Raw genomic sequence first — 21,144 nt, 5'->3', positions numbered from 1 at the left:
TTAATCTGTGATTGAATTTTATTATGGCATATGCTTATAAGAACATAATTCATCTCAAAAGTTTATATGCTTACTATTTTTCCTAAATGATGAAAAGAAGTATGATATGATGGAAAATTTTGGAATCTATACTGATTCTAGAAATATAGTCTTTTTCCAAACATGAAAATAATTATTATATTCTAGGTTTTCTGTACAGCATTCAAACAGCCTGTTGATGAGGTAGTAAGTCAAATGAGAGAGGAGGAACTGATCCAAGTATCAAGAATGCATTTCCAAAGTAAAATTTCCAACAGAACATGTTTAGATCATGGTTTTAATCTATGAATGACATTATTATCATTAAACTGTTATTTTCCAACTGTATATAAGCTCCTTTTGGTTTCTCGCATGCTACACTTGATTTTAAGGTCTAATCCAAAATGTAGAGTTCTTTTTGTCTTGCATAGAAACATCAGTGGCTTTCAAATTATCCCAGACAAATTACCAAAATTCAAACTTGTCTGAATAATTTTTAAGTGATTCCAAGCTACTAATATGTAGAACATGGAAAGTTTTAGCTTCAAATTATGAACTTGCAAAAAAATTTGTAAAGGACCAAATGAATATAAAGGAGGGTTTATGGAAAATATGTGGTCACTTTAATTATAGGCTTATATGCCACAAATGCTATAATAATACTTTGTAGTTTACTTTTTAAAAAAAATTTCTAGGCAAATAAGCCACTCTGCAAACATTAACCCCAATATCTCCTTAAAGTAGGACTTCTCTTTCCACCCCGGGCATCATTTACAGATTGATAAAAGCAGGCAAAAATAAGTATGTTCCTAATGGCAGGTGAGGTACTCTCCATGCTAGAGGAGTTCTGAAAATGGTAACCAATGTTTTACTTTTTCTCTCTATAACTTAATTATAATAAAATATATTGAAATGTTTTTCTTAAATGATATCCCTGGTCTACTATTATGTTTTTATTAATAGTTTTCTATATTTCATTTATTATTATGGGGGTGAAACAATTTGGGGATCTCTTCCTCTACCACTTATTATTTTCAGCAACAGATTATTTTCTGTTATTTGACAGCATACTGGACACCACCTACTCCTTCATATTTGATGTGGTCAGACCACTGTGGTAAGCTAAAGACCACCATTACTGTTTATTTAGTGTTCACATTTTGTTTAGAAGGGGTTTCATATTAGTGGCTACTCTGGGAGATATCTCAGATAATCATGGCAGAAAACAGCAGAAAGATGTCGGAATGACACAAGTCTAGATTGGAATTCTCAATCCTGCCTTCAAGTGAACAACTGTGTTCTCACTACATTCACATCTTTCTCCACACTGTCGTCTATGGACAGAAAATGTTTTTTCATGATAGGCAAAAGATTATGCATTCAGTCTTTAGAGATTTTACTTTTATTGATTTCACATGTTGTAAAAATATTTTGCCTGAAGACTTAGTTCTATTATTCTTAGATTCCACTTGTTTGTAGCTCCCATTAATTAATTTATTTAAAAAAATATTTTATGTAGACAGAGGTGCTGTGGCTATGTCCCAAGATCCTTAGGCAGTTCTCCCATTAAAGTTATCTGTTCTGTTTGTGACATGATAGCTTAGCAGGACACAGTAGGCCATTAGGAAAATAAGCAAATTCTTATCTGGAAGTCATTAACTAGAATCACTCATTCTCTTTTTTCTCTTGCCTGGAAGTTGGTTCTTTTCTCATCCTGGAAAAATATTTTGATAGAGAATTAAGTGCTGGTGAAAAGTGAATATGTGGCAGATGGACAGGAAGGGGGAAGGGGGTAAAACTACATTTGTCTATGTAATCACTAGGGGAGTGGGGGGCACTAACGAAGATGAGGTCACTGACTGGCTGCTGGCATTACCATAGTTCAGTCCGTGCTTAAGTTTTGATGTAGAAATAGATCCATAGCCCATCCATTCTACCTCATTGGAGGGCTTGTAATCCATGTCATAGTTATATGTTGATAGTGTTGAGTAACAGAGTTTTAATACACAATTTTTGATGATGATCCATGGGAATCATCTAGAACTGCAAATTAAAATGAGCCATTGCAAATCCAGTAAGTCTTCTAAACTCAAGACATTAACTGAAGATTATTCCCAGTTCCAATATCAATTTCAAGGAAATATCCTGATCCAAAGTCATTAGTAGCAGAGAGTCCTTCAGCCAGATTCCCTAGTGATGTCCATTGTGCATAAATGAGCAAAATCTGAGAGATCTGCTCAGCAGGAAGAAAAATATGCTTTTCTTTGGAAAATCACGTCAATTTTATAACATTACAAAGGCATGTGCACATGAGGAAATTAATCATCCAAACCCTTCACATTCCCACCAATTTATAATTGATTGTGATATAAGTACCCATTTTTATATTCATATGTCAAAGTTTGTAGTTCTTTTGTTTAGCTGTCTTATAGAGAACAAAACGCTAAGTAAAAGCTAGATCTGTCCTCCAATTGTAAGTCAGCATACCACTCCTGGTATTCACCAAGTTTAGAAGCTGAGTTAACATCCTAATATAAATTATTTAGTGATCCGTTGGATTGCAAAGGCATGATGTTTTAGAACCCATATTCTTTCACTGATGTCAAGGAGCCAGTTGAGAATCTGGGGCCACTTAGCCAACAGGCCCAGTCCTCTGTGATGTTTTCCTGGAACATTTATGATCTCTAACCACAGGGTTGAGTGATGAACTTCCACCAACTCCCACAGAGAATCTGTCCCAATGCTCAGATTGTGCTGAGCTCCAGTGAAGATTCACAGACGCAGAGCCAGCAACCAAGCTGGTGGATCATTACCCCCACATCTCCAATTATAAGAAGACAAGTGAAGGGGATAGCTTTTCAAGGACCTTTTACTCTCCTTCCTCACAATGTCCTGGAACATACATCATTGCTGACCTTAACTATCCTCTGAGGGAAAAGGCCAGAGAGTGAGGTTTACAGTAATTTGTGTTCAGTCTTGTGCATCAGAAAAATCAAGAATAATGTGTCCTTCAGATAAAATCAATAACATTGAAATTAAATTAAAGATACTTAATGAGATTGTGCTTGTTGCTTATAAATGTATTCTTAAGTATTACTTCTCAAGTTAATCTACAGATTCCTTTCAGAAGGAAAAATTGTTCTCACAGACAGGAGAAGAAGGGCACTATGAATCCAAATTTGAAATTTCCTGACTTAAAAAAAAAAAAAAAAAAAAAAAAAAAGAAATTTCCTGACTTAAGAACATACCTTTCAGTGCAAAATACCAATGCAAAAAAAAAAAAAAAAAAAAAAAAAAGGTGTTGGCTCTATATATGATTAAATTGTCTTTTTAATAGAGTAAAATCAAAAGAAAAGCATGGGAAAACCATAGATCTTGTAGATCTCTAAGGTGGGACTCTAGTCTGGATATCTGTATAAGTAAGTTGACAATATACATGTGAATATGGAACATATTTAGTAAATTGCTAAAAGAATTCATAAAGTTTCTAAAATTGCTAATTTAAACTTGGTAGTACCACAGAGCCTATAAGTGAATAGGGTTCAATCTGCTGTCCTCATAACTCAATAATATACATAACTCATAATAGCATATCTATATCATAATTATGACATAGTCTAGTATCCCATTTTGACAGAAATCAGTGGGAACAAATCACTAGATTATCAGTGAAGATGAAATTGTCACTGTGCCAGAGTCAAATTGCACTGGGGCAACGTATTATAAGACTCGTGCCCAGATGATGACTTTCTGTAGAGAGATTGATAACGATGGATAGTGGAGATGGGAGGAAAGTCAGTGAATCTTTAGTTTATAATACGATATTGAGAAATTCATCATCCAATTTCCTGCTGAACTGGCTACTTAAATGCACCCAGGGGATGGAAATGATGTAATGGTGAAAGTCTTTTGAAATTGTCTAAACTGTTTTCATTTAAAGGAACCAATGCAGAGGCTTTGATTTCAATGGAGTCATTTTCTAAGAGACTGAGGGAATAAAGTGTGATATATTATATAAAAGTTTTTATTTTCCTCCAGCAAGTCTTAGTTTTTGGAGAGCCCCAAGTTAAAAAGAAGATCCAGAATCTAAAGAGGTTAGCTACCCGCTCTCTCAGAACACTTTGCAGACTAAAATTTGGTGGTCAAACAAACCAGAGCCAAATGCTACTACTGCCACACTAAGGAAAGGGGGAAGGTCAGTTGGTTAGATTGCTGATAGAGCTTCAGTTAGAAATTAATCCTGTGTGAGACAGTTCTAACCCATCACAGGAAGCCAATTCTCTAATTCTTGACAGCTTTTTCATAAGCAGTAACTGGATTACAGAGAGGGCCAGGTATTCCGGTATTACTGTAAATCCATCAATGTGTTTCTTTAAATATATGTCAATTCTATGTATACAGAAAGTACGAACGTATTTGAGAACTGTTTGTTATTAATCATAATAGCTATATTTTACTGAGTGCACTCTATAGACCAGGTGCTATGCTAAGAGCCTATATACTTTACCTCAATTAACCCTTACACTGACACTGGGAGTAGATACCAAACCAAATATGAGGGCTGCCCAGAGTATCATAGCTAGTAAGTGGGAGACACAAGGCTTGAAACCAGTCCATCTGTTTCTTATTCCTACATTCTAAGCCACTTCTTTATCCTACTCCCCCATTGTTTTCTATTTACTTATGGCCATCAAGCCTAGGTATTATATTCTAAAAGAATTCATTTAAAACAATAAAAAATAAAAATAAATAAAAAAAAGAGTTCATTAATTCATAGGTTTATTTAAATCTAGATGACAGTTCAAACATGTGGGATTTCAAGTCCAGTTCCACCTGACTTGCTTTGGCTACGTTATTACAAGAAATCTAGCAAATATGACATTTCCCTTTCTGTACTATTGGTACAGATCACATGGTACAGTCACATGGAAAGACTCCACATGAATAAGTACTCATTAAATACACACACATAAATATATATATATATATATATATATATATATATATATATATATAAAGAGAGAGAGAAAATTGTATCTCAAACATATATATATATCATGGCCTGTGTTAGTAAAAGAGGAAATGAAGCTGAGAGGACAAACATCTTCTGCTTTGTCAGCCATAGCCTAGACATAAGAAGCATTAAGGTTCAAGATAAGGCTAGAGGCGTAGATGGGGATCAGAAATGTGCACACACATGTGCACACACACGCTTACACACACTCAGCAGACCACTAGGAACCCAGGTGGCAGTATTTCATTAGCAGAGGGTTTACAAAGGGTTGATAAAGTAATAAAGTGAGTGATGTCATTAGGCTCCCCAAACAGGCCCAATGCATTCTTGGCTCCTCCAGCTATGTCTGTCATATTAAATTTCACTTCTGGGAGTCATATTTTAAGACTACTGCAAGTCTATAAGATCAGAGAAGAGTAGCCAGATGATGAGGATCTAAAAGTAGTATTAATATTAAAATGGCCAAAAAGTCCAAGTGAGTTTAGGAAAATGAAAGAGAAGCTTAGAGAAGTAAATGATAAGTGTTACAAAGTATTTGAAAGTCTGTTATGTAGAAGCAGGAAAAGATTTAGCCTTGTGTGGTTCCCAAAGACAAAAGTAGGACCCATGGGTAAAGGCCACAGAAAAGTAGATAGCTAGCTCAACCAGGAAGAACTTTCTGGTCATTATTTATATTCAACAATGGACAAGGCTACCGTAAATTCACAAGGAATGGAAAAAGTGAAAGGTACTGTCAGGAAAAGAAGAAAAAGAGGGAAGAGGATTTTAGAGAAAACAGACTGAGTAAACAGCACAACCATCAGAGAGTTAGAGTTATGGGATCTGCTATGGAAATCAAAACTGTTATATCCAGGAAAGTTTAAATATAGACGTGCTGGAAGCAGGGAGTTAAAATACACTTCTTTCTACTTTACCTTCAGAGTCATTTTTAAAAATTATGTAGTGGAAAAGTAAAAGATACAAATTTAATCATTTTATTTCTAAGTTATTGTTTGGGGATAAGACCAATTCTAGTTATGTAAGCATCTTGTATGATGCTCTTCTTTCATCTTCTATTAAATTTTTTCTCGAGGAAATGTTCATTAGCGAAAATAACACTATTGTTACTGCTCAAAAGGATAATATAACCTCAGAGTGATTTCTGTGGATTTGTTTTCTATTTAGGAATAGAGCATTCAACTTCATTAGCAAACCATATTGTTTTAAATTAAATTTCCAAATAAATGTACTTGGGTGTGAATTCAAGGAAAAATATTTTGTGAAACTCAGAGAAAAAAATGTAGCATCCCAAACTCAAAACACTCTAGTGGTTTTGTAAATCGAGACATTGGGGAGGTTAATTATTACCAAGATTTAAAAAATAATGGTTTCTAACCACATAGGCCCTGCAAAACCTAACTGCTCCTTGAGGCAACTTTCTTGCTCATACATTAGTTAATAGCGACATCTTGTGGTTAGTTTTTACTTCTAAAAAAGCGCATATATGCAAACATACATAAATACAAAAATGTATCCGTGTCTGTGTGTGTGTGTGTGTGTGTGTGTGTGTGCAAAGTTAAGGAATATATCCTATTGTTTTACTGCAAAAATACTCAATTTCTCCTGGCACTTCCAGATATTTTTGTCGTGTTTATCCTCTATGCAAATTTTCAGTTGTTGTTGAATTCATTTAAAATCATCACAAAAATTTGTCATGTTGATAGCATTATGCTTGATGTTATTTGATAAGAATGGCACTTTACTTCTGTGATGTTCCTCTCTGAAACCCATAACCCCAATCTAACCATGAAGAAAATATCTTACAAACCCATTTAAGAGGTAGTTGCCAAATAAACTGAGCAGTACTCTTCCAACTGTCCCAGTCAGGAGAAACTAGGGAAGTCTGGGAAGCTATCATAGACCAAGGGATGCTAAAGAGAATGAAAACTAAATGTACTGTAATATCTTGGATTGGATCTTGGAACAGAAAAAGAACAGTATGGAAAGATTATTGGATTCCAAATAGAGTGGAGTTTGGTTAATAGAAATGCACCAATGCTGATTTCTTAGCTGTGACATATGCACCACAGTCATGTAAATGTTAAAAACTGGAGAAACTGGTTGAGGGGAATATGAAAAACAATTCTATAATATCTTTGTGACTGTTTTATAAATCTAAAACTACTCTAAAGGTTTTTTTAAAGCCTCTTCGCATTTGAAATACTCTCAAATTATGAAATATTTTTGGATTCTTTGGATGGAACATATCACCCTTTCCAAAAATAAGAAACAACAACAACAAAGATTTACAGAAAGAAAAAGTTCTTAACCGTTTCTTAATGTTCCAGACCTTATGAGGTGAATTTGCATTGCTGTAAACATGCAATTAATAAAAACTTTATTTCTTTACAGAAAGAAGGCCTAGGGCTTAACCTTAGATACCAATCATAAACAAGACGATTTCTTTCTGGAACTATGAATACAATGGAAGTAACACCTGGTATGTTTGATATTGTCTCTTGCCACTTCTTCCTTCTCTCTTCCCTTAAGAACCTTTGCAATTGCTCTCTTGTTGGCCTGGAACTCTCTTTCCTCAGATCCCTTCAAGGCTCACTCTTCCATTCCCTTCAGTTCTCTGCTCAAATCTCCCTTAGTGAAGTTTTTTCTGATCAACTTAGATAAGAAAGCAACTCCATCATCATTCTTTGTTCTCTTGTCTTCTACTTTATTATTCTCTGGAGTGTTAATCTACCATGTGAAGCATTAACTATTGTTTTTTTTTTTTTTCCTATCTCTCCGGGCTAGCACATAAGCTTTATGAGAGCAAGAGTTTTGTTTTATTCACAGCTGAATCCCCAGTGCCTAATACAGTGTGAAGTACATGATATGCACTATTTATTCTTTTTAAAAAGATTTTATTTATTTACTCATGAGAGACATACAGAGAGAGACAGAGACACAGGCAGAGGGAGAAGCAGGCTCCCCATGGGGAACTTGATGTGGGACTCAATCCCAGGACCCCAGGATCACCACCTGAGCCAAAGGCAGATGCTCAATCATTGAGCCACCCAGGTGCCTCTCAATATTTGTTCAATGAAGCTAAAATTTTCTCATCTGGAACTAGTGTCTACTATTCCAGTCCTTCTAATTGGAAATACAAAGAGGAGATACTGAGGAGATACCCAATCTGTCTTTTGAATTACAGCTTCTATTAATGACAGCCTCAGCTCCCATTTCTGTCCTTCTTTTCGTTCAGGCTTCACAATATATGCACTGCTTATTGTCCATCTGCACCCAGCTTCCAAATCTATTCTCTGCCCTTCTCTGCCATGCTCCCTGTACTGGAAGCTGAGCCCTGAAGATCGCCTGCCCTGGGGCTCCTTTGCGGACTGGCTTCTAGCTGGTTTGGATAAAGAGTATGAAGGGAGAAGTTAGGGTATTTTTTCCTGATGTCCTCCCTGTTTTGTACCTGATTTCGCAAGATGACAGGTCCCATCAAGTGGTTCCTCCTTAAAAGTACAGGTCTCTCGGGGCTCTGGTAATGTGCTTTCTTTTTTTGCCCATTCAGAACTTGAGGTGGGCATGTCCACTTCCTGTTGCTAGTCTCTGAGTATTTCACCATCCCTTGTTTGCTCACCTAACCCTACTTGCATCTCTGTAAGCAGCCTGCTAATTGAAATCTTTGTATTCCATATAGGATAAATTCTTTTTCCAGCCGTGACTCAGATTGCCACTCTAAAGCAATGGTTCTCAAATGTTAGCATGCATCAGAGTGAACAAAGGCATTTGCTAAAATATGGATTGCTAGGCACCACCCACCAGAGTTTGTTATAGTGGATCTAAGGTGAAGCTTCCAAATATACCTTTCTCATTAGTTCCCAGGAGGATACTGTTAGTTTGATAGCCATACATTAGAGCAATGTTATCACTGCTCTAGAGAATATTCTTTTATGATCCTAAGTGGCATATGTTGGGGCTGTTATAAATGAAAACTTTCCACAAACAAAAATAGGTATTGTGTGAGTGTCAGAGGATCAGGGGTTGGGGCAGGCTCAGGTACATTCAAGGAGGATTATTTGAAATTGCCAAAAATGAGAAACAATGCAAATGTCGAACAACAAGAGGATTACCCTATTGAAGTCTCTCCACAAAAGATAATATTATATAACATAAAAGCAAACTACAATGATCACATTTAAAATGGATAAATCTCAGAAACCTACAGTTGAATGGCAAAGTTCATCACAGATGAAAATACATAGCATGAGTCCATTTATAAAAAGTTCCAGGGTGCCTGGGGGGCTCAGTCAGTTAAGCATCTGTCTTTGGCCCAGGTCATAATCCCAGAGTTCTGGGATCAAACCTGGCATCGGCATTGGGCTTCCTGTTCCATGGGGAACCTGCTTCTCCCTCTCTCTATGCCTGCCCCTCCCCCTGGTTGTGCTCTCTCTCTGTGTCAAATAAATAAATAAAATCTTTTAAAAAATAAAATAAAAAGTTCCAAAACATTAAACATTGAAACTAAAGAATACATAACTAGGACCACCTTGAACAGGACTTGTTCACTGCACAAGTCCAGGGCGGACATTCAGAGTAAATATTTAAGCATATCCACTCATGATAAAACTAAGCAGGCAAACAAAAGAATTGCAAACACAAAGTTCAAGATAGTGGCTACCTCTGTGAGGAGAAGGAGGGATGAGATTGGGGTCTCAGTGGAGGGGGCAGTTCTACAAAGCTACTGGTAATGTTCTACTTCCTGAACTGAGTGATGGATACCTGGCTGTTTCATTCTTTAAATTTTAGAAAAATATTATTAATATCATCTTACATGTGTTCAAAATTAAATTACAATTTTTGAAAAGGACTCATGGACTCCACTTCCTCACCTGTACAACCCAAGAGCAAACTAGTTCTCAGTTCACCCCACAATTACATTCTCACTAATGTTTGTAGGGGCTTCTTTGTTCTCAAATCAATAGGAATAATCTGTTTCTTATTTGAGTTCTCTTCAGGTTTCAACACTATTTAGGATTCTCTAGTATGATTCCTACTAAACTACTCTTTCCAGTCCATCTCCCTACCCCTGGAGGTGTTTGTCTTCCTTTGCCTTGGTGAAGCTTCTCTAATTTGTCAACTTCTAAAATATTGGTGTTCATTAAGGTCTAAACTACTTTCTTCTCATTCTCTGTAATGTCTCAAGGCAATCTCACCGATACCCATGGTTTCAACCTACCACCTATTTATTGACTCCAACATTTGTATTTCTAGCCTAGTCCTTTGTCCTGAGTTCCATTATCCTATATCAAACAGTTGGTAAGAGGCTATCCCAAACTGGATTCTTCATCTCCCTCCAGAAAAACATTCTTTCCTTCACATTTGGAAAATTATGCTACTGTCTGTATTGTTTCCCTTAGAGTTGTTCTAGAAAACTTATTTTCCCTTATTTCCCACCTATAAGTTCAATTAATTATAAATCCAAAATCTCTCTCCTAGGGGCACCTGGGTGGCTTAGTTGATTGTATGCCTTTAGCTCAGGTCATGATCCCAGAGTTCTGGGGATGGAGCCTCACATCAAGCTCCCTGCTCAGCAGGGAACCTGCTTCTCCCTCTCCCTCTGCTTCTCACCCTGCTTGTGCTCTCTCTCTCTCACTCTTGCTCTCACTCTCGCTCTTGCTCTCCCTGTCTTTCTCTAACAAAAAATAAAATCTTAAAAAAAAATCTCTTCTATAGATCTTTTTTTTACCACCACTTCAGCCAACTTTGTTGGCTCATTTTTCTCTTGACAGTTCCTATCCCTCCATTCTGACCCCTTACATTTATTTTTTGCTGCATCAGTTACTTTTCCAAAGGAAATAATTTCTCTGCTTGTAGTTCTGTCATAGTTGGCCAGCACCTCAAAAATCATATGCAAAATTTATGTGGCATACGAGGCTCTACACAGAAGATATGGCCATTACAACATGAAGGATAAACTCAGGTCCCAAATCTTTAGCTCACGTCAAAGATTTCATGTTCTGATGACTGCTGGGCTCAGGGAGTCTAGAGGTGTAGCTATAAAAGAAGCAGCTCCTCTGTCAAGGACATCACTTTCTAATTCATGACACTTTGTGGGTGCAAGTCTAAGATTCTATTTACTCTCCCACTGATGTAGAGTGGACAGGTTGGATATGACATTGTGCCTTTTATCTTAGTCCTCTTCCTGCTGTCTTCTTGTGAAACCTCTGCAACCGTTCTGTTGTTTTGTTTTGCTTTATTTTTGTCAGCTCACATCGTAGGCCTGAATTCCACTTTGGATTAGAATTCTACTATATAATCTGATATATTTAGCAAGTAATTGGCCATCTCATGGAATAATATGTGAGGCATCTATTCAGATTCTGGTAATATCTTACTTTTTCTCTTAATGTCTTCTAAGTTAAATCTTGTTCTGATTTGTAAAAGAAAGAAAGAGTAAAGATAAATCCAGTAAAGATAAATTAGAAATTACAGGGAAGAAAAATGCCAATAATTTCATCACCTGCTTTCAATATTTGGGAACACTTTAACTGCACTTCTTTTTTTTTTTAAGACTTTATTTATTTATTTGACAAAGAGTGAGAGTGTGAGAGAGCACAAGCAGGGGGAGAGGCAGCAGGCAGAGGAAGAGGAAGAAGCAGCCTCCCTGCAGGGAGCCCTACATGGGGCTAGATCCCAGGACCCCACAGGATCATTATTTGAGCCAAAGCAGCTGCTTAACCAACTGAGCTACCCAGGTGGCCCTGCCCTTTTTTCCTGGGTTTTTCTATGTGTGCATGTTTCTTTTTAGATCATGCAGTTTCTGCAGGCTTTTTAAAAATCTTGATTTTTTAAAAATTAATCTGTATTTCAAAAGCATTTTATTTTATAAATTTTACTTTAATGGTTTCATAGTATTTTTTTCATTTTAAATGTACTACAACTTATCGAAACAGTCCCGTTATTAGATATTGTGTGTGTGTTCTTTGCTATTACAAATATTTGCTATTACAATGTTTACTATTTAGAATCACAAATTTCCCATTACAAATAACCAAGATTATATTTGCCAGGCGCCAAGCAAGTTATTCTTGATGTCTTTCCCCCTTTCCCTTTTTCACTTTTACCCTGAGACCATTTTCTCCACCTTAGACTTTACTGAAGGATAAACAGTGATTGGATTCCTGTAACCCTGAAATAGAACCCATGTTTCTCAGGGCTGTTTTCCCTCTCACGCATGACTATATAAAATAGAGGAGGGAGAAGAAGAGGCAAAGTGGTGTTGCAAATGCAGGAGAGAAAGTGTAGAAGGTGCTACTAATTGGGAAGAGGATGAAAAGTGTTGCTGGCAGAGGACCAGGAAGCTGGGTGGAAGGATTCACAGACTAGCAATCCTAGAGGGAGGACTGACCCTATATGCAGTTGAACCATTCTGGGATCTTTAAATACTGTGATAAAAGAGTAAGGACTTATATCTGCTGTGGGGGTGGGTGGACGATAATGGTGCAATGAGAGGTGAGTCTCTGGCCCCATCTGGGCACAGCTAAACTTCTTCCTGGGAGTGAGCAGCAGTTGACCTATGGTCATCCTTACAAGTTGTATATATATATATATATATTTTTTTTTAATTTCTGAAATTATATTGAGCCACTCTCTTTGAATTATGAATTATTTCCTCAACGTTGCAAGTAATGGGCATCTTAGGAGGCTGAATTCTATCACCAAAGTACTCTCCGGAAGGGTGGTAACAATTTACTTTCCCACTATGAATAACACACTTTGATAACTATTTATAAGTTAAGACCGTTCTAACTACTTGAGTTATTTTAGGAAAAATTAATGTTTAGACCAACTTAGATTGATATGAGTATGAAAAAAGTCTAATGAATAATGAGAGGAGAATCATTGTTTTTCCCCTGTCATATTGCAGACAAGTTTCCATAAAACTGAGATGATGACTTCACTTGCAAAAGACATTTGATGTATCAAATGTAGCCATATGTTCTAAATATAACAGATTACTGCCATGTGCATAAGTTAAGGAACATTGTGTTGTGTAAGTTGAAAGAACATTTGAAATATATGTTTGGATTTGAGATAGTTCATATTGCAGACGTGTTCATATTTCAATGACAAATAAATAGGAAAATATATAGCCTCGTGCTTAGGGTACAATCAGTTTGAGGAATACTAAGCCATATTAAAATCTGGCCCTGTATATTAAAAAAAAAAATCTATTCATTGGACACCTGGGTGGCTTAGTTGGTTGAGCAACCAACACTTGATTTCAGCTCTGGTCATGATCTCAGGGTTGTGAGATCCAGTCCCCAGGCCTGCTTAAGATTCTGTCTCTCCCTCTCTCTCTGCCCCTCTCCTCCTAAAAAACAGTATATTCAATTTCATTGGTGTCCTCTTAAGAAGTCCTTGTTGGGGAGGAAGGACCAGAAACAACAGGCAAATGGAAAACAGGATGAAGGGAAACTCACCGGCTTAGTTTTAAGGAATCACAGTATGCATTCCTGTGAGGGCTCACTTCTGGACTCTCTGATTAGACTAAGAGTATGTCAGCACTTCTGTTGATCTTGTCTTTATTTAAAATTTTCTTAGTTTGTTCATCATTGACTTTTTTATATTAATTTTTATTTTTAAGGATGTTTAATTAAAATATTATTTATGTTGATTACTGAGTTTTTTGAACCCCTTGCAGTTTGCCCTGGAGGTGAGTGAGACACTGTGCTACTGGCTCCATAAGCTTGCCCCACTTACTCTTTTCTCCTCATCTTTTTTTTTTTTTTTTTTTTGAGAATTTTTTTTTTTTGGAGTTCAATTTGCCAACATATGCATAACACCCAGTGCTCATACCATCAAATGCCCCCCTCAGTGCCCATCACCCAGTCACCCCCAACCCCCTCCCTTTCCACCACCCCTTGTTCGTTTCCCAGAGTTAGGAGTCTTTCATGTTCTGTCTCCCTTTCTGATATTTCCCACTCATTTTTTCTCCTTTCCCCTTTATTCCCTTTCACTATTATTTATATTCCCCAAATGAATGAGACCATATAATGTTTGTCCTTCTCCGATTGACTTATTTCACTCAGCATAATACCCTCCAGTTCCATCCACGTCGAAGCAAATGGTGGGTATTTGTCGTTTCTAATGGCTGAGTAATATTCCATTGTATACATAAACCACATCTTCTTTATCCATTCATCTTTCGATGGACACCGAGGCTCCTTCCACAGTTTGGCTATTGTGGACATTGCTGCTAGAAACATCGGGGTGCAGGTGTCCCGGCGTTTCATTGCATCTGAATCTTTGGGGTAAATCCCCAGCAGTGCAATTGCTGGGTCGTAGGGCAGGTCTATTTTTAACTCTTTGAGGAACCTCCACACAGTTTTCCAGAGTGGCTGCACCAGGTCACTTTCCCACCAACAGTGCAAGAGGGTTCCCCTTTCTCCACATCCTCTCCAACATTTGTGGTTTCTTGCCTTGTTAATTTTCCCCATTCTCACTGGTGTGAGGTGGTATCTCATTGTGGTTTTTATTTGTATTTCCCAGGTTTTATTATTATTTATTTATTTATTTATTTATTTATTCATTTATTCATGAGAGACACAGAGAGAAGCAGAGACATAGACAGAGGGAAAAGCAGGCTCCCTATGGGGAGCCCAAGGGGAACTCGATCCCAGGGCCCCAGGATCACAACCAGAGCCAACGGTGGACACTCAACCACTGAGCCACCCAGGCATCCCACTTTTCTCCCCTTTTAGCCTCATCTCTGCCAAGGAGGGCAGCATATTCATGTGGCCACCGAAAGAATCAGAAGCTCCTGCCGTATTCTCCAACCAGACAGACCTTTTTTCCTTGGGCTGTTTTTCATGTCTCCAAAGGTTTCCATCTTGCTTACCTCACCACCACCAAATATGTCGTAAAGACATTCTATGCCTAGATCTTCTCTTAGCTAGTTGTAGACAACATAATAGATAATCTATATGGCACATGAATGTTGAAGGGTCATTTAATTATTATTCTTAGGGTATATGTATGTGTTTAAAAAGAATACACCTAGAGATAAGATCCCTTCCTATTTGTTTACTACGGAAATACATATTCTCCTGGCGCTAGGGAAATAGCTGTGAAAAAAATCTAGATTTTGGCTCTCGTGGAATTTACATTATGGGAGATATATGTGGATATGCTAAAGAATGGTGACATTTTGTATACCTTGGCAAATATGGTGAGAATATGAGAAAACGTGCAGTTTATGCACAATATAGTAGGAGCATAACTTGTTGGTAAGATGTCTAAAAATAAAAATGCATTATTACCTGTGTCACAGAAACTCCACTTTTCAGAGTCCAGCTCACAAAAATAAAAGCATCAGTACTTAAAAATATTTATTACCAGGCAGCCCTGGTGGCCCAGCGGTTTGGTGCCGCCTTCAGCCCAGGGTGTGATCCTGGAGACCTGGGATCGAGTCCCGCGTCGGGCTCCCTACAAGGAGCCTGCTTCTCCCTCTGTGTCTCTGCCTCTCTCTCTCTCTCTGTCTCTCATGAATAAATAAAACCCTTAAAAAAGTATATATTATTACACTATTGCTTGTAATGTAAAAAAAAAAAAAAGAAAAAGAAATTAGAAAAAATGAATTAACCTGAATGTTCATCCAAGAAATGGCCTAAATAAATTATGGCAAATGCATACCATGAAGCTATGGAAAAAAGTGTTACAATTTTATCTATTGCCCTAGAGGACTGTTCATGGTATGTATGAGATTAATTCTTTTTATTTAAAACAAATCCTCCTCAAACAGAAAAAAAAATCATCATACGTTTTCTCTCTATATAAGCATCAATATTAAAATATTTATAGCTTTATGAGCTTTGTGGGAGGCAATGATCAGGTCTGCTGCTCTGAAGCCAAAAGTAAAAAAAAAAAAAAAAAAAAAAAAACAGATTGCAGATAAACATTATCTGTAGCATAGCAATAAACCAGTATTGCTCATTTTTTGCCCTCCCATAACAAGAAGTCTGGAGGCAAGCATCTGAGCTAGTGCATGACTTAAAGAAGATATTAATGTCCCACAAACACCTCTTTCTGCTTTTTATCCACTCTTAGAATGAGGCTTTTATCCTGACAGTTAATGTCTTCCTGCATCTTCAGTCCAGGAAGGAAAAAAAAAAAAAAAAAAAAAAAGAGTAGGGGGTCAAGAGTTTCCCTTTTTGAAGATTACCTTTATGTTCTGGAAAGATTACTTTCCCCAGTGACTTTCTTAATGAGGCAACAGTTGGGGAAATGGGTGATTTGATTAATCCAATGTGTTTATTCTTATAATATGACCATACATACTTGTGGGTGATCAATGCTTGTATTAGAATATAATAAAACTCAAAAATTATGATGAGAATATTTGATTCCTTGATGATACACCCAAAAAGATTTCAAAAAAGAGGGTATCTCTTTCCCCTCCACCCCATTTCTCTCTCATTTTCTCATATATACACACATACATAACATTATAACATATACTATACTATTTGTATATTGTATATAATAATAATAATAATAATATTATATATACATATGTATGTATTTGTGTGTATATATAACTATTTCTGTCTTATTTTCAGCTGAAGCCCCAAAACATGAGGTACCAACTAATTCCATATTAGGTAAGTTGCTAGGCTACCCACGCAGGAATTGCAAAGAAGTTTATGAAACATGATTTTGTATTTTTTGACTCCCTCCCCTCAACCCAAAACACAGGACTGAGAAGATATAATGAGAGTCTCCCCCACCGACCTCATCATTGAGGGGGCAGGAGAGATGATTTTTCCTTATCTCCAGCTTAGCTAGAAAATGACCCTCTAATGGGACCCTTTGGTGATTAGTACTGGTGGTTCTGGCATTTGGGAACATAGTGGGCTGGTGTCTGATTCACAACTTGGCACCCTAGTGAGCTGGGGGAGAAGCTTCTGTGGGGAAACAGAGGAAGCCCACCCTAGCCTCCTTCTACAGCAAGCAGACAGCCTAGGCAGACTGAGATAAGGATGAAGACAACATAGAATTTTAAATAAAGTTGACAGCATTTTTTTCCTGTTTCTTATTGCACTGAGCTGAGCATGTAATTACAGGATTAAGATATTTTTGTTCCTAAAAGCAACTGGAGGACTTGCCTAAGATCAACTAGAAAAAATAGTAGAACTTGCTTTACATTTTCCCCAAGATGCAGGAAAGAAGTAGCTTTTCGGAGCAGGTTTGAATAGGCAATCAGTAACAAGAATAAATAGCATCTCACATGTTCTTTTGAGTGCGTGTGTGTGTGTGTGTATACGTAGATATTCTTATATAGGAATATACTTTCTTGGAAGAATGTGCAGGAGGCTGCTAACAGTAATTGCCTCAGGAGAAGGAAAAGGAAGGACCGGGAGTGAGGAAGGAAGAGATTTTCACTGCCCACCCTTTGGATTCTGAATTGTTTACCTTGGGCATTTATTATTTTAGAAAAATTGATTTCAAGAAAGCCACTGAACCTCTGCAGTGGCTATGATTTACCTTTGTAAACATTGATTATTAATTACATAAACATGTTGAAAAGCAGCAAGTTTTGATCGATAGAACACCAATAGAAGCAGCTAACCAAGAAGATTGAGAATCTTGAATTAGTAGTCTCTTATAAATCTGAAGTGTTATCTACTCGCTAATCAAACTTATCTTAAGTGAAAATCACACGTGTTCTCATTTTAGTTATTTTGAAATTGAAATTTTCAGTTATCAATATGGCCAACATATATACTTTGTCAAGACAAGAGCTATCCTCTATCTGTGTACTGCTCAACTACCACACCATCACCACTGCCACCACCACCAATGATAAATACATACTTAGACTATTCAAGTTCTCAGGAAGGTACTTTGCAGATTATTTTTCAACTCACCCTTCTAAGAACACATCATTATAACATGAAAGCTTGTTGTGCCCAAGATTGCGAATCCGAGAAACCGCCAAGGAGCCGACACCGATGCAAACACACGAGGGTTTATTTACAAGCTCGAGCTTGGGTCCAAGTATACCCGACACAGTGGAGCAGGGACTTGGACCCCGAGACTAAGAGGTGTAGCAGCTTTATAGGGGCCCGTGGCCAATGGGATACACAGAAAGTTGCACAGTCATGTCGGTCCACACGCAGGTGGCCAATTGAATTACACCTAACCCTATAGTATCTATCCATTTGAGCTGGCCTATTACTTTGGTCAGCATTGGTGCGCAGTTTTGGCAGGCACAAAGCAGGGTTACATTGTTATGCGCCGATTTCCGATTAGGGTGTGCCCAGCGGCTTGACTAGGGTGCGGCAGGGCTTTAAGCAATAAGCAGGTTTTGTGGGGGTCATACAGCAGGTGGCAGGTGTAGCACAAAATGGAATCAGTCCTGCTCTGCTTGTCCAGGGGTAGGGGATTTTTGTTAAATTTCCTGGATCCCACAGCTTAGTGCTATGTTATAATCATGATCTGAAATATCAGTAAGAAAAGCACCTCAGTTTATTCCTATAATCTTTGTCTGTGCCTAGGGTAAAAAATTTGCTCTGGAATTCGATAAACTTTGTGATTTTTTTCGATTGACGTACTAACCTTACTTTCTGTGGGAAATTGTCTGCAACATTATGCTATTGATATGTACTATAAAAATTGATCCCAATTCTATTTTTCGTTTAGTAAATCATCCTTTGCCTGATCATATTTTTTTTTAAAAATATTTTATTTATTTATTCATGAGAAACACAGACAGAGAGAGAGAGGCAGAGACATAGGCAGAGGGAGAAGTAGGCTCCATGTAGGGAGCCTGATGCAGAACTCAATCCCGGGACTCCAGTATCAATGACACCCTGGGCAGAGGGCAGGCGCTAAACCGCTGAGCCACCCAGGGATCCCCAACCTGACCATATTTTTCTTGTTGTTAGATTTGCAGGATAATAAAGCCCCGAGTATTTCTCCCACAGTGGAGGACTCTATCCTGATTATAATAAAAGTTGAAATTTCATGGTAGCAAAATTAGAAATATAATTATTTGCTGTGGTAGTCAACTTTCTGACACTTATCCCCACAATCTATGTAATTGAGTTGATTTAGGTTTTCCTCTGGTATAATGTTAACATTATTTATAAATATTCCACCGTGATCTCCTATGTTGAGTAGCTTGGCAAAATTAAAACTCGCTTGACCATTGCTATGCTGTCCTATTATCCCTATATTTCCGATAAGATTTTTAGGCCAAGAGAAAATATTTCAGTTTCTCTCGTGTTGCTTACTTCTTGGATAGGAAGAATCATGAACTGGTCAATATTTTGAAATATTTTCTTTCATACTTAGTATTATAGGTGACTTTCATATTATCCCAATTTCCTATTATTACTAAATTGTACATACAGCCTTAGGAAGTTGAATTACTACCTTTTAAGAATTCCTGGATCTCTTCCAGTGTATCATTCTAATGTACAAAACCATGGTCTTCATGGTCAGAGATCATGGCTTAAGGCTGGTTCTGGCCCTTGTGAGCTTGAGCAAATGTCTTACCTCTCAGGAAAATCAGTTCTGATTTAAAATATGTTGCTGAGGGAATTAAAACCATTGACATATATAAAGTATTTGGTACTCAACAAATGTTGTTTTGCATCATTTTACGTATGTCACCTCATATATCCCTGTAACAAATCTGTAAAGTGGGTACTATTAATCTGGTCTAAATAAGGAACGTGAAAGTGACAGAGCCAGATACTAGTTGTTGATCAGATACATGGTTTGCTCACTCTAGCTTATTATATGTATATATTTTCACTCACTCTATAGCTTATCTTTTCTATCCTTTAACAGGGTGTTTTTATTCACTTATTTTTTTCAAATTTCTATTTAAATTCTAAGTAGTTAACATATAGTGCAATATTGGTTTCAGGAGTAGAATTCAATGGTTTATCACTTACATACAAGTATCACTTACATACTTACCCAGTGCTCATATTAATATTAATAGGGTATTTGGCAAAGCAAAAGTTTTAATTTGATGATGCCCCATTTCTTAACTTTTCATTTTATAGATCATGCTTTTGGTCAACTCCAAGAACTTTTGTCTAGTCCCAGCACCTACAGGTTTTTTTCTCTTATTTTTTTCTAATTATTTTATTTTATTTTATTTTTTCTAATAATTTTACATTTAAATTTAAACCTAAGACCAGTGGCAACCTTAATAGGGAAGATCTTAATATCTATTTTCTTCTAGGAGAATGTCAATTAAATAAACACATACAGATAATTTCAGGTTTCACAAATTTTATTTCCTTCCCAAATCAACTCTCTCTCTCCAATGCCCACCCCAGTAAAAAGATAAGAGATTAAAGGAAAAATGCATCTTTTGTTCACAGGCCTTCTCTTATTTGACTCTCCAGGCTCCAAATTTTGGAGGCTTTCTCCTACCTACATTCAGTTGAGAATCTGTAACCACTCTCAGTATTGTTGCTATTGTCCCTGCTGGCCACAATCAGCTCTTTCCTGAAACATGGCAAATTATCTCCTAACTTGGTTTCCCTGCTTCCAAATTTGACCCTCCACAATCTTTATTTCCTAATCAGCCATAGTATTCTGGAATGAATTATGTCCTAAAATTCATGTTTAAACTGTACCCCCCAATGTGACTGTATATGGAGACAGAGCCTTTATGGAAGTCATTAAGGTTAAATGAAGTCCTAAGCTTAGGACACTAATCTGATAGGCCTCTCCTTATAGAAAAAGATACCAGCGAACTCAGACTTTTGCTGCCATGTGAGGATATTATAGACAGCTATCTTTTCCATTTTTTTTTTTAAGATTTTATTTATTCGTCAGAGAGAGAGAGCACAAGCAAGGGGAGCAGCAGAGGGAGAAGCAGGCTCCCCACTGAGCAAGGAGCCTGATGTGGGGATCGATCCCAGGACCGTGCGATCGTGACCTGAGCAGAAGGCAGATGCTTAACCAACTGAGCCACCCAGGCATTCTGAAGGCAACTGTCTTCAAGCCAGGAAGAGAGCTCTCACCAGAGCCAAACTATGCTGTCACCCTGATCTCAGATTTCCAGTCTTTAGAACTAGGAGGGAATAAATTTCTGTTGTTTAAGC

General features: G+C 37.3%; 1 long non-coding RNA gene across 1 annotated transcript; it reads left to right on the top strand.

The window, feature by feature from the left end:
• The first annotated feature begins 1,083 nt into the window (after positions 1-1,083).
• LOC119871542 lies at positions 1,084-20,912 on the top strand. The gene is made up of 4 exons (XR_005358495.1): positions 1,084-1,135; positions 7,424-7,511; positions 16,633-16,674; positions 20,858-20,912. It is a non-coding gene; the product is annotated as an uncharacterized LOC119871542 (long non-coding RNA).
• Positions 20,913-21,144: the final 232 nt, after the last annotated feature.

Source organism: Canis lupus, chromosome 4 (assembly GCF_011100685.1).
Source record: "Canis lupus familiaris isolate Mischka breed German Shepherd chromosome 4, alternate assembly UU_Cfam_GSD_1.0, whole genome shotgun sequence".
NCBI lineage: Eukaryota > Metazoa > Chordata > Mammalia > Carnivora > Canidae > Canis > Canis lupus.
The sequence above is the reverse complement of the archived record's forward strand: the minus strand, read 5'-3'. Positions and strand labels throughout refer to the sequence as shown.